At 44.1% G+C, this 25,250-nt stretch overlaps 2 protein-coding genes and 1 long non-coding RNA gene across 3 annotated transcripts in view; 2 read left to right on the top strand and 1 right to left on the bottom strand.

Moving 5' to 3' along the window:
- The window catches only part of LOC308184985 (uncharacterized protein), a gene marked incomplete at its 5' end in the record, with an annotated part of 185,793 nt that overhangs the window by 114,927 nt on the left and 45,616 nt on the right, over positions 1-25,250 (top strand). The gene's annotated exons all lie outside the window — the stretch shown is intronic.
- Positions 1-25,250, top strand: part of LOC308184722 (uncharacterized protein) — a 362,730-nt gene that overhangs the window by 296,946 nt on the left and 40,534 nt on the right. The gene's annotated exons all lie outside the window — the stretch shown is intronic.
- On the bottom strand, positions 14,324-24,088 carry LOC308184899. Its single transcript, XR_013943018.1, has 3 exons — positions 23,239-24,088; positions 22,835-23,008; positions 14,324-16,834 (listed from the first exon to the last, which is right to left on the bottom strand). It is a non-coding gene; the product is annotated as an uncharacterized lncRNA (long non-coding RNA).

Genomic DNA, 25,250 nt, shown 5'->3' with positions numbered 1-25,250 from the left:
GCTCCAGACTTGGACGCAGTACTCCAAGTGGGGCCTCACAAGGGCTGAGTAGAAGGGGACAATCACCTCCCTCGACCTGCTGGCCACTCCTCTTTTAATGCAGCCCAGGATGCAGTTGGCCTTCTGGGCTGCAAGCACGCACTGCCAACTCACATCGAGCTTTTCATCCGTCAGAAAAAATCACAGAATCACAGAACGGATGAGGTTGGAAGGGACCTCTGAAGACCATCTAGTCCAACCCCCCTGCCGAGCAGGATCACCTAGAGCACGTTGCACAGGATGGCATCCAGGTGGATTTTGAATATCTCCAAAGAAGGAGACTCCACAACCTCTCTGGGCAACCTGTTCCAGTGCTCTTTCACCCTCACAGTAAAGAAGTGCCCTCTCATATTCAGCCAGAACTTCCTGTGATTCAGTTTGTGCCTGTCACCTCTCGTCCTGTCGCTGGGCACAACTGAAAAGAGACTGCCTCCACCCTCTTGACACCCTCCTCTCAGATATTTATACACATTGATGAGGTCTCCCCTCAGTCTTCTCTTTTCCAGGATAAACAGGCCCAGCTCTCAGCCTGTCCTCGTACAACAGGTGCTCCAGTCCCCTAACCATCTTCGTAGCCCTCTTCTGGACTCGCTTCAGTAGTTCCACGTCCCTCTTGTACTGGGGAGCCCAGAACTGGACACAATACTCTAGGTGAGGCCTCACCAGGGCTGAGTAGAGGGACAGGATCACCTCCCTTGACCTACTGGCAACACTCTTCCTAATGCACCCCGGGATACCGTTGGCCTTCTGGGCCACAAGGGCGCATTGCTGACTCGTGGTCAGCCTGCTGTCCACCAGGACTCCCAGGCTCCTCTGCAGAGCTGCTCTCCAGCAGGTCAGCCCTCAGCCTGTACTAGTGCTTGGGGTTATTCCTCCCTAGGTGCAGGACCCTGCACTTGCCCTTGTTGAACTTCATGAGGTTCCTCTCGGCCCAACCCTCCAGCCTGTCAAGGTCCCTCTGAATGGCAGCACAGCCCTCTGGAGTATCAGCCACTCTTCCGACCTTTGTGTTGTCAGCAAACTTGCTGAGGGTGCACTCCCGTTCCATCATCCATGTCGTTGTTGAATAAGTTGAACAAGACTGGACCCAGTACTGACCCCTGGGGGACACCGCTAGCTACAGGCCTCCAACTAGACTCAGCACCACTGAGCACAACCCTCTGAGCTCTGCCATCCAGCCAATTATCCATCCACCTCACTGTCCACTCATCCATCCCACACTTCCTGAGCTTGTCTATGAGGATGTTATGGGAGACAGTGTCAAAAGCCTTGCTGAAGTCAAGGTAGACCACATCCACTTCTCTCCCCTCATCTACCCAGCTAGTCATCTCATCATAGAAAGCTATCAAATTGGTTAAGCATGATTTCCCCTTGGTGACTCCATGCTGACTACTCCTGATCACCTTATCCTCCACATGCTTGGAGATGATCTCCAGGATGAGCATCGCCTTTCCAGGGATGGACGTGAGGCTGACTGGCCTGTAGTTGCCTGGGTCCTCCTTCTTGCCCTTTTTGAAGACTGGCGTGATATTGACTCTCTTCCAGTCCTCAGGCACCTCCCCTGTTCTCCATGACCTTTCAAAGATGATGGAGAGTGGCCTAGCAATAACATTGGCCAGCTCCCTCAGCACCCATGGGTGCGTTCCATTGGGGCCTGTGGATTTGCGGATGTCAAGTTTGCTTAGATGATCCTCTTCGACCGAGGGAAATCCTCCTTTCTCTGGACTTCCTCTCTTGTCTCCAGAGTCTGAGATTCCTGAGGGCTTATCTTAGCAGTAAAGACTGACGCAAAAAAGCCATTCAGCAACTCTGCCTTCTCTATATCCTTTGTCACCAGGGCACCCGCCCCATTCAGCAGCAGGCCAACATTTTCCCCAGTCTTCCTTTTTCTACTGATGTATTTAAAGAAGCCCTTCTTGTTGTCCTTGACATCCCTTGCTAGATTTAATTCCAAATGGGCCTTAGCCTTCCTTGTCGCATCTCTGCATACGCTGACAGTGTCCCTATATTCCTCCCAAGTGGCCTGTCCCTTTTTCCACATGCTGTAAACTTCCTTCTTCTGTCTGAGCTTCACCAGGAGCTCCCTGTTCATCCATGCAGGTCTCCTGCAGTGCAGCAAGCTGGAATTCTCCAGCACTGTGAAGGTCAGGGCATACGTCTTCCAAACATTCTATCAGTTTTTTAGGATTTTGCACTTGTTCAGGGGTGAAGTTCAAAACCATCGGAGGAGACAACTGTGACAGGTACCTGCCCATATCCTCCCACATACCTTGCCACCCACAACCACACTGTCTTGGGGCAGATTCCTGGGTGGTATTCTTAATTAATTGCTTAACCTTAGGGAGAAAGAGAAACACATTGTGCAGACCTAGCAATAGGAGTATGTTGGTTACCCATGGGTATTCAAAGTACTCAAAAGCTGCTGCAAGTAGTCCATGGGGAAAGAAGGAGGAGGTACCATTCCTGATATTATTCATAAACTGACTTCCAGATCAGGAAAGGAAGACAGTGTAATTTTGAATATTCCCAAAAAGATAATTTCCAGGAGACCAAAATGATAACAATGCAGGGCCTGAATACCAGATTATACTCAAGGCCAGTGCTTTACAACACAGCAAATTAAAAAAGAAAACAAACAAAAACGAACACAGATTTTAGCACATTCTCCGAACGGATATAGAGGAGAAGGGAGAACATGGCACAGATTATATAAGACAGGATCACATTAAAATAATAACAGCAAGCTGAACATGGTGACTAGTAAGTAAGTGTGTTAGTCGTAAGCGTTTTAATCAGTTCTACTGTTATCTCAACTCTTTGCGCCCCACATTGGGTGCCAAAAATGACTGTGGTGGTTTTATTCAGATGGGCAGCAGAGCTCCACCACAACTGCTCTCTCACTCCCCCTCCTCAGAGGGAAAGGGGGAGAAAATACGATGAAGAGGGCTCAAGGGTTGAGATAAGGACAGGGAGATCACTTAACAATTATCGTCATGGGAAAAACAGACTCAGCATAGGGAGATTCATGTCATTTATTGCCTATTACTAACAAACTAGAGCAGTCAGAAAGAAAGAAAAACAAACTAAACACATCTTCCCCCCATCCGCCCTCTTCTACCTCCTCCCCCCAAGTGGCGCAGTGGAATTGGGGAATGGGGGTTGCAGTCAGCCTATAGCACGTTGTCTCTGCCGCTCCTTCACAGTCACTCTCTTCCCCCGCTCCAATGTGGGGTCCCTCCCATGGGATACAGTCCTTCCCAAACTGATCCTACATGGGCTTCCCACAGGCAGCAGCTCCTCAAGAACTGCTCCAAATATGGGTCCGTATCACGGGGTCCATCCATCAGGAGCAAACTGCTCCAATATGGGTCCCCCACGGGCAGCAGCTCCTTTCAGGTCACCTGCTCTTGCATGCGCTCCTCTCCACAGGCTACAGATCTGGCCCAGAGTCTGCTCCGGCAGGTGTTCTCCACAGGCCACAGCCTCCTTTAGGTCAGATCCACCTGCTCCACTGTGGGTTCCTCCACGGGTTGCAGCGTGGAAATCTGCTCTGCCATGGTACACCATGGGCTGCAGGGGGACAACCTGGTCCACCACGGTCCTTTCCACAGGCCGCAGGGGAACTTCAGGTCCAGCGCCTGGAGCACCTCCTCCCCCTCCTTCTTCACTGACCTTGGTGTCTGCTGGGCTGTTCCTCACACCTCACCCAGCTGCTGTTGCGCAGCAATGTTTTTCCCTTTCTTAAATATGCTCTCATAGAGGCACAAACATCGCTTATTGGCTCGGCTCTGGGCAGCGGCAGGTCCCTTTGGATTTGGCTGAAACTGGCCTTTATCTAACATGGGGCAGCTTCTGGAGTCTTCTCGCAGAGGCCACCCCCTGCAGTCCCCCACTACCAAAACCTTGCCACATAAATCCACTACAAGATGACACCAAGCTGAGTGATGCAGCTGATACTTCAGAGGGAAGAGATGACATCCAGAAGGACCTGGACAGTCTTGAGAAGTGGGCTCATGTGAACCTCGTGAAATTCAGCAAGGCCAAGGGCAAGGTCTTAAATCTGGGCTGGGGCAATCCCAAACATCAGTACAGACTGGGGGATGAATGGATTGAGAGCAGCCCTGAAGAGAAGGAAATTAGAAAAGTCATTAGCTCACTCTTTTTTTACAATGAACAAAATTTTCCGTGTCAGGCAATCCGCTTACAAATTAACAATCAGCTCTGCTGTAGAGATATCAGAGCAAATCAAGTATACACACATATTCTCTCTCTCTCTCAGCACAGCCTTGACAAAGCCTTGGCTCTGGGAATTACTACATTAATCAATACAGAAGGATAAATTAAGTATGAGCATAGTCTTATAGATATAGGAACGAAAGGAATCGTTTATTGAGGATATTCCAGACAAAAAATGATTTAAAAGGCATTAACATACAGGTTGAGATGACAAGGTCAGTAATATTTCTAATGATGCCAGAAGGCCCATCAGATTCGGTTGTGGTGATGATGGGGGCAAGATTGCAGAGCAACACAGCTTCTCTCTCATGTCACATGGTGAGCATGTGCAGCACTGATGGGATCACCAGCCTGCCTCCTCCATAAATCTCCTGCACCCTTTTATGCAACACAGGCCCAAAGCCCACAAAGACTGCTCAGCTTTCTGCATGGTGATAATCGTCACTGGAGCCTGATATATGAGTTCCCGATAATTGTGAGATTAGACCCAACAGACTCCTCAGAGTGGGCAAAATGAAACACAGTAGTAAACCTCTGAAGAACTGAAATTTCAGACTATGAATGATGAGGAACACAGGCCAAGGAAATGGGTTTACAAATGTTCAAATGTAGCAGCAACTGCTTGAGTTAGAGCCTTGGAGGTGTGCACTTAATTCTCAGAACAGGATTCAGATAATACAGAAAAATATTCATATATATATTCAGATGGTATAGAAAAAGAGCATGTTCAGACCTCAGTGATGCAAAACATCACTACAGAAGAAAAGTTCTGAGAACCAAAGAGAGTGCAAACAGCGTGTTCAACAAGAAGAGAACAGTTGCATATGGGTGTGTTATAAATGACTGAGTCCCAAATAGGTTTACAATCAAAGTTTACAATTTATTAAACGAATAGAGGCAAGCAAACAGCGCTGGGTGCGCCGGGAGTCTCTGCTCCACCAGGACGCACACCTGTTACGTAAGGCGGCTGGTTTTTATGCTCCTAGGCTAATACATATTCATTACTACTTCTAGAAGAGGCAGGGTTATTATAATTGGTTTCCCGAATCCAAAGTCCTCCCAGGTGCGCCTGCTTATCAGTCTCTGTTAGTCTCTCGGGGGCCGCTCGGACAGGGAGGCTCATATTCTTCCTCCTTATCTAGTGGTCTCTTGGCCGGCTGTCAGAAGTTACTGCACGTCCGTGCAGAGTCAGCAGTTTTTCTCTGAAGAAATCCCTTTGTTCTCTTCTCACCTAAACCCAGGCCTCAATGTTAACCCTTCAAATCCCCTAGTGGCACGAATTGCTGGAGCATTCCTTACAGGTGATTGATAACATAAAAGAGGATGCAGAGTCAAAGCAAAAGAACTAGGATGGAAGAATTGTAAAAGGAAATGAATCACCATATAGGCTGTGGTTACACACAGCCTTGAAAAAAAGTCTACGTGGTTTGATTTTGGTGATGAAGGACTGGCTTTGTGCCTGGAAGGCCACATTGCAGCAGCTGTTTAGTGCAGCATTGCCCCAGATGGATCACTGAAAGAAAAAAAAAGGGGGGGGAGGCAGGGTCGAAAGAAGAAAAAACATGGACACAGGAACATAAACAAGACAAAAGTACTACATCTAAATGTGTTTTTTTTTAAGTAAAAAATAAATACTCCAAGAATCATGAAGGATTTCTGCTGACGGCAGAAAAACAATCTAAGACAGGGTGACAAGTTACAAAAGGAAACGACAGGTGCTGAAAGCCAGAAAGGGGCTGAGAAGTACAGCCATGTGCTAGGGACCACTCATTGAGCCGGACGCAGGGAAGAATCGATCCCATTCCAGGGGCCGGGGGCTTAGCCTCACACCCTCACTCGACCGTACAAATCAATTTTCTTTTTGAGCTGCGGCATGCAGGAGTCTAAAGATCTCCGCAAGCATTTGCTACAGGGACGGCACCACCTGAGCAACCCCTAACTTCTCCCGCGGTGACGGTGACAGCTCTGCCCACCGCCGCAGAGGAGGAGGTGACTGCACATGCGCTGTGCGACACGGCGTACCTCCCTTCCGGCCGCCATCTGGCTATCTGCCGCGGCTGTACTTGGCCCCTTGTTCCTGTTTGCGGTTTTCGTGTTTTTTCCCGTTTCGGTAGCGCTGTGCTTGCCCCAGGAAGGTACAAGGGAGACCGTGGGGGTGGTTGGGAGGGTTCGTTACGTGTCTGGGGATGGCGGCGGTGGCTGGGGGGGAGGGGAATAGTAAAGGAAAGACGGTTATGGGCTGAGGTGCTGCGCGCGAGCAGACTATTTTCTCCGTCCCGCCATGGCGGGGTTGGGGCGTCTTCCTGCTGGGGAGTGTGTGGCTGCATAGACTGACGCATACTTGCTCCACCGCTGGGTTGCTGTGGCTTGTGCTGTTGGGTGCTTCCTGGCTTGTTTCATAGGCTTTCTTGTTGCTTCTGCAGATGAAAGAAACAATCATGAATCAAGAAAAGCTTGCCAAGCTCCAGGCTCAAGTGCGCATTGGTGGCAAGGTAGGAATTGCTTCCCCTTCCTGTCTCCTGGCCCGTGAGACTGTACGTCTCTGCCCACATGCAGGGCCTGGGACACGAGGTCCTGAAAGCTTGGGTGGGGAGCAGTCCTGAGGGCTCTCAGTTTGGCTTGACTGTAGGGGAAGCTGCCCTGCTGCAGTGATCTCTAGTCAGTTCAACGGAAGCAGAATGTAGGAGATGAACTTCCAGCTTTTTCTGTTCGGATTTGCTATGTTATAGCTGATTAGAAGCATATGTTCTTGTATGGGCAGTTAGAAGGCACTTAAGGTTTGAAGTAGACCTTAGAGCAAGTGAGCTCAGGTATAGCTCTCATAATAAATTTTAGAGGGTTATGTTCCAAATTCAAGTCGTACATCCTTAAGTTGACCATGGCAGTTTTCTTGCCTTTTAGGACAGCTGAAATTTCTGTACTTGTCATGCTCTTATTATTGTAGAATTAGGAAGTATAATGCGCTTGGAAGACCCTCTTATTTTATCATGACATTTGGATACACTTATAATCGGGGAAAAAAAAAAAGGAAAGACTTTGAACATGTGTATGCTAGCAAATGTTTAAGTTACGGTTTGAGTTTTTTAGCAAGGACTCGTTAATATTGGTTTATATATTTGAGGAAATATACATGTGTTATTTTGGAATACGAACTATTCAACAGAACTATTACTGACAGTCTCCAGTAGCTTTCATTTCTGTGTGGAAGTTTTTGTCTTCAGCTGGAGACTTAGCCTTAAATCAGAGGAAAACTAGTTTTTAACTAGCTTGATGATTTTGCATGTTCTTTAAATGGGTTACTAGTTAACCAGAAAACTATTATATTGTTGATTATGTGTATGTTACTGACATGTATTCTAACACGTTTCTGTCATTGATCATGTAAGAGTATGCATTCAGATTGCAGCTCTTACAACTCTGTGCTCAATATAGGTCTTCTAGAGACATTAAGTGATGCTTATAATATGCTGGTGATGCTGCCATTCAGCTTTGAAATTGGCCTGTGAAATACTTATACTGGGTCTGGCTGGGATGTTAACTTTACTTGCAGCAGCCCGTATGCAATACTTTGAATGTCTGAGCTTGATGGTTTTTTGTTTGTTGGTTTTATAACTGGAAATGATTACTAGAATTCTTCGTGACAAAGTCACCGTATAAATGGAGATTGCCTCCTCCACACCCAAAGTAATCAGCTAAGGGGGAAGAGTAATTTCTCCTTGTGTGAAAAGGCTGCACGTTCTCTGCTGAAAAATTTTCGTGACATTGCAAGGCTGCAGATCTTACAAGCTAAATATTATATTTAGGTGGAGGGGTATTGCACTTCATGTGTAATTTGAGATTTTTGTATAGGGTGTTGGTACAGCTAAACATCATGTCTTCTCTTCCAAACCTTCTTAGAAGACTGGCAAATGAATCTGTGGTCTGCTGTATCCACATTGTTCAGTACAGAGGTAGAGGGGTGTGAACAGCATGTCTCAGCTTGATCAGGGTAGAATTTGCTTACTAAAATCCTGTAATCTTCAGAAGCTTAAATTTGCGGAGATAAAAGCAGCAGCTATTCACTTCAAATTAACTTCAGATTGTCTGAAGCTTGATATCTGTATGTAGTATAGGTAAAAGTGTGGGGGGGGGGGAGGTACATGTTCCTACATAGCCTTTGATTCAAGACAATTTGTAAAAACTTACTGAGAAGTTTTTTGTCCAGAGAAATTTAACATAGGCCTTATGTTGCTCGATTTGTGTGGTAGTCAAGGTACATGAATGAAGCCATTTCTTTCATTACTGTCAGGGAACAGGGAATCTACATAAAGCTTTCTAGACAAAAGACTAAATTTTTGAGTTGTAGTCTTCCACGTTTTAGCTTCATGTGATCTAAAGACAAATTACAGAATCACAGAATGGTTGAGGTTGGTCCAACCCCCCTACCAAGCAGGGTCACTTAGTGTGTGTTGCACAGGATAACATCCAGGCAGGTTTTGAATATTTCCAGAGAAAGAGATTCCACAACCTGTGCCAGTGCTCTGTCACCTGCACAGAAAAGAAGTTCTTCCTAATGTTCAGATGGAACTTGCTGTGCTTCAGTTTGTATCTGTTGCCTCTTGTCCTGTTGCTGGGCACCACTGAAAAGAAAAGAGTCTGGCCCCATCCTCTTGACACACCCTCCCTTCAGATATCTGTATGTGTTGATAAGATCCTCTCTCAGTCTTTTCTTCTCTAAGCTAAACAGGCCCGGCTCTCTCAGCCTCTTCTTGTATGAGAGATGCTCCAGTCCCCTTGTCATTTTCGTAGCCCTCCGCTGCACTCACTCCAAGAGCTCCATGCCCCTCTTGTACTGGGGAACCCAGAACTGGACATAGTACTCCAGGTGAGGCCTCACCAGGGCTGAGTAGAGGGGAAGGATCACCTCCCTCAACCTGCTGGCAACACTCTTCCGAATGCACCCAGGATACCATTGGCATTCTTAGACACAAGGGCACATTGTTGGCTCATGGTTAACCTGCTGTCCACCAGGACTCCCAGGTCCTTCTCTGCAGAGCTGCTTTCCAGCAGATGAGCCCCCAGCCTGTACTGGTACATGGGGTTATTCCTCCCCAGGTGCAGGACCCTGCACTTGCCTTTGTTGAACTTCATGAGGTTCCTCTCGGCCCAGCCCTCCAGCCTGTCAAGGTCCCTCTGAATGGTCCCTCACACTTCCCCTTCCATTGTTTTGTCTTGACTATGGGGGCGAATGTTACCATTGACAGTTGGCCCTCTGGGTTAGCCAAAGTGTGTGTTATCTGGTCATCGGATTCAGAGACCTCCTCCTCCATTTGAGGGTGCTGGGTAGTGTTAACTGCCGTTTGATAGGTGCAGGCCAGGTCCCAGCACAGTGCAGCAAGCTGGAATTCTCCAGCATTGTGAGGGTCAGGGCATACATCTTTCAATCATTCTGTCATTTTTTTAGGATTTCGCACTTGTTCAGGGGTGAAGTTCAAAACCATCGGAGGAGACAACTGTGACAGGTACCTGCCCATATCCTCCCGCCCACCTTGCCACCCACCACCATGCTGCCTCGGGGTAGAATCCTGGGTGGTATTCTTCACTAATTGTTCACTCCATTCACTACTGCTCTCTGGGCCCATCTGTCCATACAGTTTTTAACCCAGCAAAGGGTGTACCTGTCTCTTAATATGCTTTAAATTTTGGTTAGCCCTGAAGTGGTCAGGCAGTTGGACTAGATGATCTTTGGACGTCTCTTCCAACTGAACTATTCTATTCTATTGCATGAACCACATAAAACAGGATCACATAGTACAATCACAGAATCACAGAATAGCCGAGGTTGGAAGGGACCTCTAAAGATCATAGAATCATAGAATGGCCTGAGTTGGAAAGGACCACAAAGATCATCTAGTTCCAACCACCCTGCCATAGGCAGGGACACCATCCACTAGATCAGGTTGCTCAGGGCCTCATCTAACCTGGTCTTGAACACCTCGAGGGATGGGGCATCCACAACCTCTCTGTGCAACCTGTTCCAGTGCCTCACCACCCTCTGAGCGAAGAACTTCCTCCTAGCCTCTAATCTAAATCTCCCCTCTTTTAGTTTAAAACCATTCCCCCTTGTCCTGTCATTATCTGATTGAACAAAGAGTCACTCTCCATCTTTTTTATAAGTCCCCTTGAAGTACTGAAAGGTTGCAGTGAGGTCACCCCAGAGCCTTCTCTTTTGTAGGCTGAACAGCCCCAGCTCTCTCAGCCTTTCTTTGTAGGAGAGGTGCTCCAGCCCCTTGATCATCTTTGTGGCCCTCCTCTGGATCTGCTCTAACAGCTCCACATCCTTCTTGTGCTGGGAGCTCCAGACTTGGACGCAGTACTCCAAGTGGGGCCTCACAAGGGCTGAGTAGAAGGGGACAATCGCCTCCCTCGACCTGCTGGCCACTCCTCTTTTAATGCAGCCCAGGATGCAGTTGGCCTTCTGGGCTGCAAGCACGCACTGCCAACTCACATCGAGCTTTTCATCCGTCAGAAAAAATCACAGAATCACAGAACGGATGAGGTTGGAAGGGACCTCTGAAGACCATCTAGTCCAACCCCCCTGCCGAGCAGGATCACCTAGAGCACGTTGCACAGGATGGCATCCAGGTGGATTTTGAATATCTCCAAAGAAGGAGACTCCACAACCTCTCTGGGCAACCTGTTCCAGTGCTCTTTCACCCTCACAGTAAAGAAGTGCCCTCTCATATTCAGCCAGAACTTCCTGTGATTCAGTTTGTGCCTGTCACCTCTCGTCCTGTCGCTGGGCACAACTGAAAAGAGACTGCCTCCACCCTCTTGACACCCTCCTCCTATAAAAGAGGATGCAGAGTCAAAGCAAAAGAACTAGGATGGAAGAATTGTAAAAGGAAATGAATCACCATATAGGCTGTGGTTACACACAGCCTTGAAAAAAAGTCTACGTGGTTTGATTTTGGTGATGAAGGACTGGCTTTGTGCCTGGAAGGCCACATTGCAGCAGCTGTTTAGTGCAGCATTGCCCCAGATGGATCACTGAAAGAAAAAAAAAAGGGGGGGAGGCAGGGTCGAAAGAAGAAAAAACATGGATACAGGAACATAAACATGACGAAAGTACTACATCTAAATGTGGTTTTTTTTGTTTGTTTTGTTTTTTTTTTTCTTTTCGTTTTTTTGGAAGTGAAGGGGAAGGTCTCCTGCCCCTTTGCTTGCCTTCTTGCTCATAGGGATGCACCAATCTTGAGCTTGGAGGAAGGGCAACAACCAACACAACTCCAAACCTTGTGACGGACCCTGCAGCCACTCCAACCCCTGCGATGGGCCCTGTGGCCACTCCAACCCCTGTGACAGTCCCTGCAGCAACCCCAACCCCTGCGATGGGCCCCATGGCTCCGCCAGAGAACCAACCTGTGCCAGTATCAGTCGCCCCTATATGCAAGACAAAACAGTGCATGTGAAAGTCAGTTCAGGAGGCCTGTGCACCTGAAAGCTGAGATTGTCTTTGCAGGAGAGGGAAGGAACCTGAACTGAGAAGTGTTTGTTCCATCTTTCCTTCCATAGGAGTGCTGACAGAGTTGCTTATAAATAGCGGCAATCTAGGGTCAATCTAGAAAAAAGTTAATTGAAAGGTAACTGAATCAGATTTGAATGTGAACTCGATTTCAGAAGTTACTTGGGATATGAGGTATGAAAGTCACATGAAAAGAGGTACCGTGGTGTTAGGGGCAGAAAGATGCATTTGTCTGTTTTGCTTTCACTTCCTAGGAGGAGGGAACTGCAATAGCTTGTCTTTCCTAGCGTATCTGCTACACTTAAATTGGGTAAAGCCCCAGCCCATGAGAAAATAAAATACAAGCTTTACCTAGTCAGATCAAAGTCTATATAGTTTCATATCTTTTAACAGGTGTCAAGGATAGGAGAACAAGGCAATACTTCTGTGTGAAACACCTGCCATTGGATATTTGTGGAGGACCTAATGGGAGCCAAACTGCTCTGTGAGACACTCAGCTAGGTAGCTCACCTGCCAGACTACATTCAGGTATGACCACAGCTCACCCTATGTTCAAAGGAGCCTGTCTCTACGGTCTTTACAATTAGTCACAAGTTTTGTAGTTGCTTTAGACCTTTCCTTTCTCCACTGCTGTGGGTCCCTTGGTCACTGGGAGCCTCAGCCATGCTGTTCAGGAGCCTCTGCATGGTCCCTGAGCTGCCTGGCCTCTTCAGGTTGCCCATATTAATGTGAGCCCAAACTCCCAGTATTCTAAGGACCACCGGTTGGGCTTCACACACTACTATTTCCAGTTTCAATCATGTTTTAATTCGTTTAATGAATGCGGTTCAGTGAAAAAGTTAATAAGCAATCAGGCAGTTAAGGGCTTTATCATAATACATTCAAGGGGCAGTGTTAAGGTTGTGTGCACATTTTGCAATTGGGAGTCCTAGGGTTAGAAACATGACTACATTCTAGCATGACTACGCTATTCATTAACACTGGGTCCTTTCTCTTATTTACTGTATGAGACACCATGGAATCCATTGTCTGTAATACTAAGAAAGTTGGAAAAAGGAGGCTTCATCATAATATTTTCCCCTTCCTTTTTCTGAACTGCTTTCCCAAAACTATGATTTTAAGAATGGAAGTTGTTTCTTGTGGGATTCTAATAGCAAGCATGTGCACAGTAAGAAAGGCATGGAAAAAAATAACCTGCCTCCAGCACAACCATCTTCAGCTGTTCAGTATTTTACTCAGTATGGTTTCCACAGCGTCAGAAGAGCTGACAGAAATGAGAAACCCCCTGCACAAGATCTAATAATTTTACATATGACTTTTGACTGAACTTGCCTGACTAATGTGCTTTAAAATAAAACCACATGCTTAACAAATCCAACTTGGAATATTTTCTTTGGCTTCCAGTTCCCTGGCATTCAAGCACTGCTGCTTAATCATCACACTAAAAAAAAATGATTAATTCTAACTTGCAGCAGTTCCAGGCTTCCAGTGACAACATTGTTTTGCATTGTTTATATTTCTGAAAGACTGTTTCTCTAGGACATATTGAGGCCAAACACTTCTATGGATTCAGTCAGTACAGCATCACTGAATCCAGTGAATGCAGAGCTAGTTTTCCTCAGATGTTAATCTGGCATATTTATATTCCTGTCTATTTGTTATGGGATTAAAGCAGCTCTAGCTGCGCAGGTTATTTTTGAATGCCTGTAGTTGCCAAGCCAATTGACCACAACACTCTAGGTCCTAAGGAACTAATTTGGGTATCTTCAGAGTTGCTGTGCAGAGATGAGGAGACAGGACCTGGGCACAGGTGTCAAGGCACGTTTTGTTGAGTGGAGATAGCTCATTGAGATGAGGCCCTGTGCAAGACCAAGGGAGACACAGGTACTAGCACCAGAAATATGCAGTGGAGTGAAAACTGCCGAGGTCAAAGCTGAGCCCATGCAAAGGAAGTGGAAGTGGAGGCAAGAAGGAGACCAAGGAAAAAAAAAAAAAAGAAGGCCATGTACTGCTGAAGAGAAAGGGTAACTGCCAAATAGTCTGAATGTGGTCTGAAAAGCTAATAATTTTCTTCCTCTTCCATAAAATTGTTTTTGTGGGGAAAACAATTTTACTAAACATTACTAAACAAGGGAAATAAGAGTGATCATAGAATCATAGAATGGCCTGAGTTGGAAAGGACCTCAAAGATCATCTAGTTCCAACCCCCCCTGCCATAGGCAAGGGCACCACTCACTAGATCAGGTTGCTCAGGGCCTCATCTAACCTGGTCTTGAACACCTCGAGGGATGGGGCATCCACAACCTCTCTGGGCAACCTAACCTGTTCCAGTGCCTCACCACCCTCTGAGCGAAGAACTTCCTCCTAGCCTCTAATCTAAATCTCCCTAGTCACTACTGGGTGGCTGGAAACATACCCCGTAAACCATGCCACAGCCTGAAACACCATCTTGGGCCTGGAAAGGCAAGTGTTGTGGCATCATGGTACACCAGAAGCAATCGAGTCCGACAATGGGAGTCACTTCTGAAACAATCTTGGAGCTAAAGTGGGAGGAGCTAAAGTCCTTGTAGTGCATGTAGGGAAGTGGATGGTGAAGGTGGTGTGGGTTGCTCCTGCCTCGGGAAAAGGCAAACCCACTTGTGGGATTGTCTTCGCCCAAGGACCGGGGTATACCTGATGGATCATGCAAAAGAATGGGGATATCAGGTGTGTGATAAAAGGAGATTTAACCTTGGGAGAAAACTAATCTGTAATCTAAGTTATGTGTTGTAGGAAGTCATTGCAGGATCAATGACAGGTCAACTTTGCAAGGAAGCGGGCAAGTGCATCAATGACTCAAGCTAAGCCGGTGCTGGCATCCAGAAATCCAACTCTGCTTGTCCTGAGTGACTACTTTGTCAGATGAAGACTAAATCATCAACAATTCTTATGAACATTTTGGGGATAGGTCTATAGAATGAAAAGAAGTACCTATCTATCAAGCTGTGAAAAGACAGGGAACAGTGGTGATGAGAATACCTATATACTAAAGTATGTGGGATCTGAGTGTGACACAAATGTTATGGAATAAGTGGTGGAGGTTGTACTGGGTCTGTCTGGGAGGGAGTTAATCTTCCCTGCAAGAGCCCAAACAGTGTTGTGCTTTTCACTTGTAGGTAGAACAGCATTGATATCACACCAGTGTTTTGTCTAGTGCTCACTGAGCACGCGCTCTGAATTTCTCGGAGCCTATACCTTTAAACGAAGGCAAGAAAACTTTTCACCAATCATAACTAAGATATGCTTGACTAGAGTCACTCAAGTTCCACCTAAAAGATAGAAAATGATATAAATTGGCTTAAGAGAGAGGGGATGTTAGGGAAGATACCATCGTCAGGGGAGATACCATCATGAGGGAATATACCATCACGAGGATCTCCTGACTTCTGGGATCAGTCGACAGGCTCAGCATCTCTTCCCCCCCACACTGGGCCTCCTTTGGGTCAGATTTGAACACTTGGTTATACTGGGTGCCTCCGCAGAAACTTAGAAATCTCTAGAGTCTTTGTGCCTTTTAACACGTTAATAGCCAGGCTGTGCACCTGTGTATTTCATGCATGCTAGCTTGCTTTTGCAGACAGTAAATTATCGCCGGCAATCCAAAGAACCTGTGTACCTGTTGCTGTAATAAATTGCACTTAATTGCATTGTTCCTAGCCATGATAGTTCTCATTGAACGCGACTAGAGTGAGGGCGTGTTACGTTGTTGATGAATCCGTGACTGTGATAGTTCAGTACCCTGAATCTGACCGGACCCATACTGGTTAATCGGCTACACTCCTTAGCGTGACACAATCCTTGTTGCCCTTCTCTGGACACTCTCCAATAGTTTCACATCCTTTTTGTACTGTGGTGCCCAGAACTGCACACAGTACTTGAGGTAAGGCCGCACCAGCGCAGAGTAGAGTGGGACGATCACTTCCCTCGACCGACTAGCAATGCTGTACTTGATGCACCCCAGGATACAGTTGGCCCTCTTGGCTGCCAGGGCACACTGATGGCTCATATTCAGCTTGCTATCAACCAAAACCCCTAGAACCGTCTCTGCAGGGCTGCTCTCCAGCGTCTCATCCCCCAGTCTGTACATATAGCCAGGGTTGCCCCGTCCCAGGTGCAGGACCTGGCACTTGCTCTTGTTAAACTTCATGCGGTTGGTGACTGCCCAGCTCTCCAATCTGTCCAGATCTCTCTGCAAGGCCTTTCCACCCTCATCAGAGTCCACAACTCCTCCAAGTTTAATATCATAAGCAACTTTGCTCAAAACACCTTCTAGTCCTACATCCAAATCTTTTATAAAAACATTGAAGAGAACTGGCCCTAAAATGGAGCCTTGGGGGACCCCACTATTGATCAGCCACCAGCCTGATGCAGACCCATTTACCACAACCCTTGGAGCCCTGCCTGTCATCCAACTATTCACCCATTGCATGATGTTTTTATCTAGCTGTATGCTGGAAATTTTGTCCAGTAGGATCCTATGGGAAACTATGTCAAAAGCTTTACTGAAATCCCAAAAGATCACATCAGCTGGTTTCCCTTGATCGACCAGGTGGGTGATCTTATCATAAAAGGAAATCAAGTTAGTCAAACAGGACCTACCCCTCGTGAACCTATGTTGTCTGGGACCAATGACTGCATTGTCCACCAAGGTGCACTTCAATAACTTCAAGGAAAATCTTCTCCATAATTTTACCAGTCACTGACATGAGACTGACAGGCCTGTAGTTTCCAGGGTTCTCTTTCCTGCCCTTCTTGAAAATTGGTACAACATTTGCCAGCTTCCAGTCTACTGGGACCTCTCCAGATTCCCAAGACCATTGAAAAATAATTGAGAGAGGTCCCACAGTGACATTAGCCAGCTCTTTAAGCACCCTGGGATGAATCCCATCCAGACCCATGGACTTGTATGGATCGAGGTGAAGCAGCAAATCCTGCACACATTCAGAGTCGGTTGGAAGTTTATAATTCCCGCCGTCATGGTCCTCCAGCTCAGGGCACCCGGGCATGCACCAGTCTCTGGGAAAATAGAACGATACAAGGGATTGTTAAGGACTACACTGAAAGCAATGGGTGCTAGGACATTCAAACTTTGGGATACACATTTAGTAAAGGCCACCTGGTTAGTCAACACTAGGGGATCTGCCAACTGAGCTGGACCTGCCCAATCAAACCTGTTACGTACTGTAGAAGGGGATAGAGTCCCCATAGTGCACATAAAAAACGTGATGGGGAAGACATTTTGGTTTATTCCTGCCCAGGGAAAAGGCAAACCCATCCATGGGATTGCTTTTGCTCAGGGACATGGGTAGACTTGGTGAGTATTGCAGAAGAATGGGGAGGTCCGATGTGTACCTCAAGGGGGTTTAATATTCCGTGGGAATAGCCCATGAGTTGAATTGTATTATGCTAGTTGCTATATAATACTGTATGTCATCATTACTATGGTTCCTGTATGTCCTACAGTATCACAGTGATAGTCACCCAGATAATTATGAATTAATCTTGATAAAACTGGACAAGCACAGTGGTGTGATGGAACCAGAATGGGCTTCAGCATGTGACGATCCAACACCACACACCATTTCTTCTGCCCTGAAAGGCAGTTGTGACAGATGGAGACCAAAGTCAGTCACACTCTAAACAAAATCAGTGGACATTTTATATAGATGTATGAAAAGCAGTGATTAATTGGAATGTATTGGAAAAGGTGGGACCTGAGCATGACATAAATAGCATGGAATAAGGGACATAAATGGTATGGAATAAGGGGTGGATATTGTCCTGGTTTCAGTTAGGATAGAGATAATTTTCCTCCTAGTACCTGGTATGGTGCTCTGTTTTGGATATAGGATGAGAATAATGTTGATAATACGCTGATGTTTTAATTGTTAGAGAGCAGTGCTTACACCTGCCAGTGAGGAGGCTGAGGGTGCACGAAAAGCTGGGAGGGAATAGAACCAGGACAGCTGACCCAAACTGGCCAAAGGGATATTCCATACCATCTGACGTCATGCTGAACAATTAATATGGGTTGGCTGGCTGGGGTAGGGGGACTGCTGCTCAGGGATGGGTTGGGCATCGGTCAGTGGGTGGTGAGCAATTGTGTTATGCATCAGTTGTTTTGTACACATTATTATTATTACTATTATAATAATTATTATTTTTCTTTCTTTCTTTTCTGTCCTAATTAACTGTCTTTTCTCAACACAAGAGCTTTTACTTTTTTTTCTGATTTTCTCCCCCATCCCACTGTGGGGGCAGGGTGAGCTGCCGGCTGGGTTAAATCACAACAAATGAATACTAGAAGGACTGAGCAGAGTTGTACCCTTTTACATCCCTAACCAATAACTGAGGGTCCTGGGTGAGTAGAAAGAAAATGGCTTGTGAGCTCTCCTTCCACCATCTGTTCTTCTGACACTGCTGAAGCTGAAGTTCTGGGATATATGGTCCATTTGGTTTGGCCATAGGGTACTTAGAATCATAGAATCATTTAGGTTGGAAAAGACCCATATAATCATCAAGTCCAAGCATCATCCTAACACTACGAAGTCAGCCACTAAAGCATGTCCCTAAGCACCACATCTACACGTCTCTTAAATACCTCCAGGGATGGCAACTCCACCCCCACCCCCCACCCCCCGCCCCAAGCAGCCCATTCCAATGCTTAACCACTGTCTCCATGAAGAAATTCTTCCTAATATCCAATCTAAACATCACCTGGCACAACTTGAGGCTTTTTGCATCCTATCATTTGTCACCTGAGAAAAGAGACCAACACCCACCTCGCTACAGCCTCTTTTCAGGTAGTTGTAGAGAGTGATGAGGTCTCCCCTCAGCTTCCTTTTCTCCAGATTAAACAGCCCCAGTTCCCTCAGCCGCTCCTCATATGTTTTCTTTTCTAGTCCCTTCACCAGCTTTATTTCTCTTCTCTGAACATGTTCCAGCAACTCAGTATCTTTCTTGTAGTGAGGGGTCCAAAACCGAACACAGTACTTGAGGTGCGGGCTCACCAAAGCCAAGTACAGAGGGACAATCACTTCCCTAGTCCTGTTGGCCCCACTATTTCTGATACAAGCCAGGATGGTATTGGCTTTCTTGGCCACCTAGGCACACTGCGGGCTCATGTTCAGCCAGCTGTTGACCAGCACCCTCAGGTCCTTTTCTGCTGGGCAACTTTCCAGATACTCTTCCCCAAGTCTATACCACTGCATTGGGTTGTTATGACCAAAGTGCAGCAGCACGTGGCACTTAGCCTTCTTGAATGCCATACAATTGGACATGGCCCATCATTCTAGACTATCTAGATCCTTCTGCAGAGACTTTCTACCCTCAAGGAGATCAACACTCCTGCCCAACTTACTGCAAACTTACTGAGGGTGCATTTGATCCCCTCATCAAGATTGCTGATAAAATTTTAAACAAAATTGGCCCCAATACTACATTCTTCATTCTACTTGCATTCTTCATTTCTGCCTTATAGCATAAGATAAGAATCAAACACTTGGACTTCTACTTTCCATCATGACAAGAATGGTACTTATTGAAAAGCTATCCATCCAGATGAGAAAGTCAATAAGTCATTACTTATTAAATTATAGAGACTGGAATTAGTGGAAAAGAAACAAATTCAAATATATTTGTTCAGCTTCAACTTTTGTTTCTATGCTAGCAGCTTGAAAGGACTGTTCTCAGACTGGAGAAGTAGTATTTAAATCACCTATTGTTTTGGACTGGTGGAACATAAAAAAAATCAGAAATAATTACTTTAATCTTTCCACTGTTTTTTTTTTCTTCCTGTGCATTCAACAAAATATATGCTTATTAAGGAAGTTAGGGGATGTATAGCATTTGATAGCACTGTTTAGGGAAAGCAGCTAAAAGTTGGTTCATGTCTACAACGGCAAGATTTTTCTGATAAATGTCACAGAATCACAGAATCACAGAATTGTAGGGGTTGGAAGGGACCTCGAAAGATCATCGGGTCCAACCCCCCTGGCAAAGCAGGTTCCTTAGAGCAGGCTGCCCAGGTAGGCATCCAGACGGGCCTTGAATATCTCCAGAGGAGGAAAGATATCTGCAGTTTTGCCTAATCTGATATTAGTTAAGCATACCAATTTAGTAAAGGCACAAGTAATTGTAAACACCTTCCCAAGCATTCCAGTTTAGTAAAGGTGCAGCTCTTTGCAGAAGCCATCTTTCTACCCACCTTCTCTGTGGTGTCTTTTAAATATAGAAAAAAGTTCATAAATATTTCTACCACTTATCACATACAAATCAATTAAGATTTTAAAATATTTGATACAAGCATGGTTTTGTTCTATTATCACAGCTTGGAAGTGCTGTGGGAATAATTGCAAAAGTATCATCAATATAAAGCAGTATTTAAATTACATATTACATGTTTATTATGGGTGTATTTTTTTAAATTTTCATATTATGAAAAATCAGATGTATTTAAAATTTTTGTAAGATAAATTGTGTGCTCTAATTTACAGTTTGATGTAGTAATAATCCATAAAAGTTCAGGTCCTTTAGAGTTGTGTTTGCAAATTAATTTTCTTAGGAAGCAGCTACAAAGGATATTGCTGTTTACACAAACAAGAACCAGCTTGCTACATTTTTTTTTCATCAGATAGCTAAATGCACTTTTTATGTTGTTTCAGAGTTTTGTTTTTTTTAAAAAGTTTATATAGAAATTTATATGTGTTGTGGTTTAATCCTGCCGGCAGCTAAGCACCACACAGCTGTTCGCTCACCGTCCCCCCTCCCTCTCTGGGATGGGGGAGAGAATCAGGAAAATGAAGCCTGTGGGTTGAGATAGAGACAGTTTATTAGGACAGAAAAGAAAAGGAAAATAATAATAATAATGATAATAGTACTACTAATAATAATGTGTACAAACAAGTGATGCACAATGCAATTGGTCACCACCTGATGACCGATGCCCAGCCTATCCCCGAGCAGCCGGCCCCCCACCCCGGCCAGCCACCCCTATATATTGTTTAGCATGACGTCAGATGGTATGGAATACCCCTTTGGCCAGTTGGGGTCAGCTGTCCTGGGTCTGTCCCCTCCCAGCTCCTGCTGCACCCCTAGCCTGCCCGCTGGCAGGACAGAGCGAGAAGCCGAAAAGTCCTTGGCCTGGTGTAAACACTGCTCTGCAACAATTAAAACATCAGCATGTTATCAGCACTCTTCTCACCCTAAATCCAAAACATAGCACCCTACCAGCTACTAGGAGGAAAATTAACTCTGTACTAGCTGAAACCAGGATAATATGGCTTCAAAATTGTAACCTGCACCCAATGCAAATGTACATATAATCACCTGAATGAAGGCTAGTTTAAAAGTGCTGAAACATAGCTACTTCATTTAGCTTAGAAACGAAAGTAGTGGCCGATTAAAAAATGTAATACAGTTTGGGGTTTTCATTAATAAAATATTGTAATGTTAAATAGTTTGGTTGCAAAGCAGATTACAATTAAGATTCCAGTAAAAAAGACTGTACCATTTCTTGAGTTAGAAATTCACCATTCAGTAAGATTAGCAAATTAAGAGCCAAATATAATCTTCTAATCAAATCTACAGTACAGGATGTACTTAGTGCTAATTAGTATTTATACAGTATCTACAAAGCTTAATTTATTATAAAGCTTTAGCAGTCAAATTCATTACTGATTTTACACAAATTAGTTCAAGCATGTTTTATCGTTTTAACAGAGAATTTGAACTATATATTGTTATTCATAATGGTCATATAAAATTCCCACCTGCATGTTACTAAATAATTTTGCTCTAACACTTTTGGTTGCTGCGTTGAAAAAACACTTGATAATGCAAACACATAAAAGATTTTCTAAATTATTGACTTACTTTGACACATTGTTACTAACGTGTTACTTCCCTGTGCTTAGGCTGTGGCAAACAGACTAGATGATGACTATTAAAAGTGGTGGTTATGGATAAAATTTAAACTAATAAAAATGGCAGTAATTGTCATCCTGCTCTTATAAAATGCCCTTCTAAAATTCTATTCCTCCCAAAGTACTATGTTTACATCCATATCACATAATTCCAGAAGACTTGCAGTCAAAGTGAAAGGAAATGCTCCTTGATTTAGAAGTTTGCTTTTACTGTCTTCAGTGATTTTTTTTTAGGATTTGCATCTTTGGTGACATTAAAGTTACCATATCAAAGTTTCAAAGTCCTGCATGATGCATCTCCCTTTACCATGGTTGCATTTATTGTAATTACCCCATGAAGAATTAATACGTTATTTTAAACCTCTTTTAAAACAATCTCTAGTTTTTGCAAATCTCCCTTCTAAATCTCAGTTAAAGGAATTTTTATAAAGTTGTATGTATTATACCAATGCCATGCTTTCTTTATGAAGAACAAAACACTGAAAAAGGAAGTGAGGCACTTCACTAACAAATTGGATAAGCACAGCTCTTTTTAAAGGCACAAATGTTATGCAATTCATATAAAAATAAATTAAATCTACAGCATTAATTCAAACAATCACAATGCCCATAAAATTTACTAACTGCAGAAGTAAACTCTTCTGTCTTTTGCAATTTTGTAACACATTGCACTTAGGAAAATAAAAAACTATATATAACAACTTACATGTTAATAATATATGATAAATGGGCATCAAATTACATTTTTTATGCATCTCTAACTCAACTGTTTTTATGGCATGAGTGGATGGAAGAACTACATGAGACTTTGCCTCTGTTTTCTTTACAAACTAGCAATTAAAGAAGCTGAAAAATGAATATTAATTACAGAAAGCTCAAATATTTCTTACTTGCTTTTCTACTTGTTCAGGTTTAATATAACGGTATAACATATAATTTCATATTTTCATTACTGATTACTATTTTGACTTTATCTATATAAATTTACTAAAATTTTAATACATTTTCCCAAATATTGCAGTTGATCATTTACAGACAGTGTTGAAGTTAACTTCAGTGCTACTGTGAAATAATAAAAAGTTTGCAAAATTACTTTTAAAAGTGCATTTTCTGTTCTGTAGTTCAGCCTCAAAGTAGGTTAACATTTAAAAAAAAAAGAAAGCATGTTAAAATAGTGTTTGAAAAGTAGAGAAGGCTGAGTGAGCTTCTTGCACTTCTTTGATCCAATGACTTTTATGGGTTCATCAGCAGTCTGCCATATACAGTCCTGAAAAATAAAGGTAGTTTTTGCAGTCAGTAGACAAAACAGATTCTGTCACTGTTTTCCTGGGAACAGTTTGACTAACTATGGAAAAACAAAAAAATGTGAAATATTTTAGCCATATTTTAAATAAAGGTAACTATTTATGCATCATTAATCATTTCATAATTTTATAATTTAGCACTACAGAATATATATCATATTAATTTGAATATGTAAGGATATCAGTGTCTTACCAGTGGCAAATTTCTTCTTAAGAAGGGAAAGACAATAACCAGTGCCTACTAGCTCTACATCTACACTTGAAAGGGTGCTTCCTTCACCAATGAATTGCACTGCAAGTATTGATGGTTTACTGGGTCCTTCTGAAAGTTCAAATTTTGCCGTGAGAGCTCCAGAACCTAAAAATAACAGAACTGAAAGGCTGGTTGTTTTGCAAGAACAAGACAATCTCCCAAATGTTTTAGTAGTAAGAAGTAAAAATAACATGACGCTCTTTAAGATCTATTCCTAGAGGCTGTCCTATATAAATTTTTATAAGAGATGAGAGTACAAATCTGTTTTTGCAATAATCTGTTTAAGAAGATGACTAGTGAATGATTTAGAGATAAGTAACATGCATTTGTATGAGATTATATTCAGAAGAATTTGTATACCTGTGGGGGTTTTATCCAGCTGGGCAGCTGAGCTCTGCCACAACCACTCTCTCACTCCCCCTCTTCAAAGGGAAAGGGGGAGAAAATACGTTGGAAAGGGTTCAGGGGTTGAGATAAGGACAGGGAGATCACTCAACAGTTATTGTCATGGGCAACACAGAGTCGGCCTAGGGAAATCAATGTAATTTACTAGCTATTACTAACAGACTAGAACAGTGAGAAACTAAAATCAAACTAAAAACACCTTCTCTCCTTCTTCTACCTCCTCCCCCTTGAGCAGCACATGGGAACAGGGAATGGGGGCTGCAGTCAGTCCATAACACTTTGTCTCCACTGCTCCTTCACGGTCACTCTCTTCCCCTGCTCTGACATGGGGTCCCTCCCACAGGATGCTGTCCTTCCCAAACTGATTCTACATGGACTTCCCACAGACAGCTCTTCAAGAACTGCTCTAATATGGGTCTGTACCACGGGGTCCATCCATCAGGAGCAAAATGCTCCAACATGGATCCCCCATGGATGGAAGGTCCTGCCAGCCCACCTGCTCTGGGGTGGGCACCTCTCCACTGGCTAGAGGTCTGGCCCAGAGTCTGCTCCTGCTGGAGCTCTCCATGGGCTGCAGCCTTCTTCAAGTCAGATCCACCTGCTCCACCGTGGGCTCCTCCACGGGCTGCAGCGTGGAAATCTGCTCTGCCGTGGTACACGTGGCTTCAGGGGGACAACCTGCTCCACCATGATCCATGAAATTTGTGCTTTCATAATGGCCTTTCCATTACACCACAATTCTATTTCTCTACGGTGGCTTTGTGGATGAGATGCTTCCCTTTGGCCCCTGCTTTTCTACTTCAGAAAAAACATTGCATCTGTAAAAGCTGCAAGGGCTGTGACAACAAAAGGACCTCAGGGAAAGGCAGCTGGGCTGAGAATAACTATTGGCACCCTACCATATGCTATATAAATTAACACTCTGAGCAGATATGCAGAGATTCATTTTTTTTCCTGGAGTCACATATTGTCAAAACAAAGACCTTCAAAATGTTGGTTAAGTTAAATGTTATCTATAGTTGAGCCTATCTCAGTACAGGATTTTTTTTCCAGTTCTTCCACTTACCTCTTCCTACTTTATCTCAATTTTCAGTGTGTGGAAAAACAGAACACATATTAAATGTATTTTTATTTGAATAACTGCTCATTTTCAAATAGCATTGATGTAATAATTTCCTTACCGAGTCTAAGCTCCATTTTAGCGCTACTAATTGCTTTCAAAGGTTTTCACTATTTTTCCTTTTATAATTCATTAATAAATTTATATTTTGACATCTCACTGTTAACAGAATCTCTCAAGAGGAATTTCACTGAGAAGGTGAACTGGTAAACGATACAGCATGAGAAGAAATGTAAACAGGCATGAGGATGTAGAGGTCGAAATGATCACATTTTACTCTTACCATATTTATGTCAAAGAAAACAAAACAAAACAGTTCAACTTGCCTCCATTATCAGAGTTCTCTGAAATGCTAGATATTTTCCAATAAGCATTCATCTGTTCTGCATTCCTGTAAAAGAAAGGTAGTTTATAGTTACAAGCACCA

This window comes from Anser brachyrhynchus, assembly GCF_964034855.1.
Source record: "Anser brachyrhynchus genome assembly, chromosome: W".
NCBI lineage: Eukaryota > Metazoa > Chordata > Aves > Anseriformes > Anatidae > Anser > Anser brachyrhynchus.
Note: the sequence above shows the minus strand (reverse complement) of the source record. Positions and strands in the feature narration are given on the sequence as shown.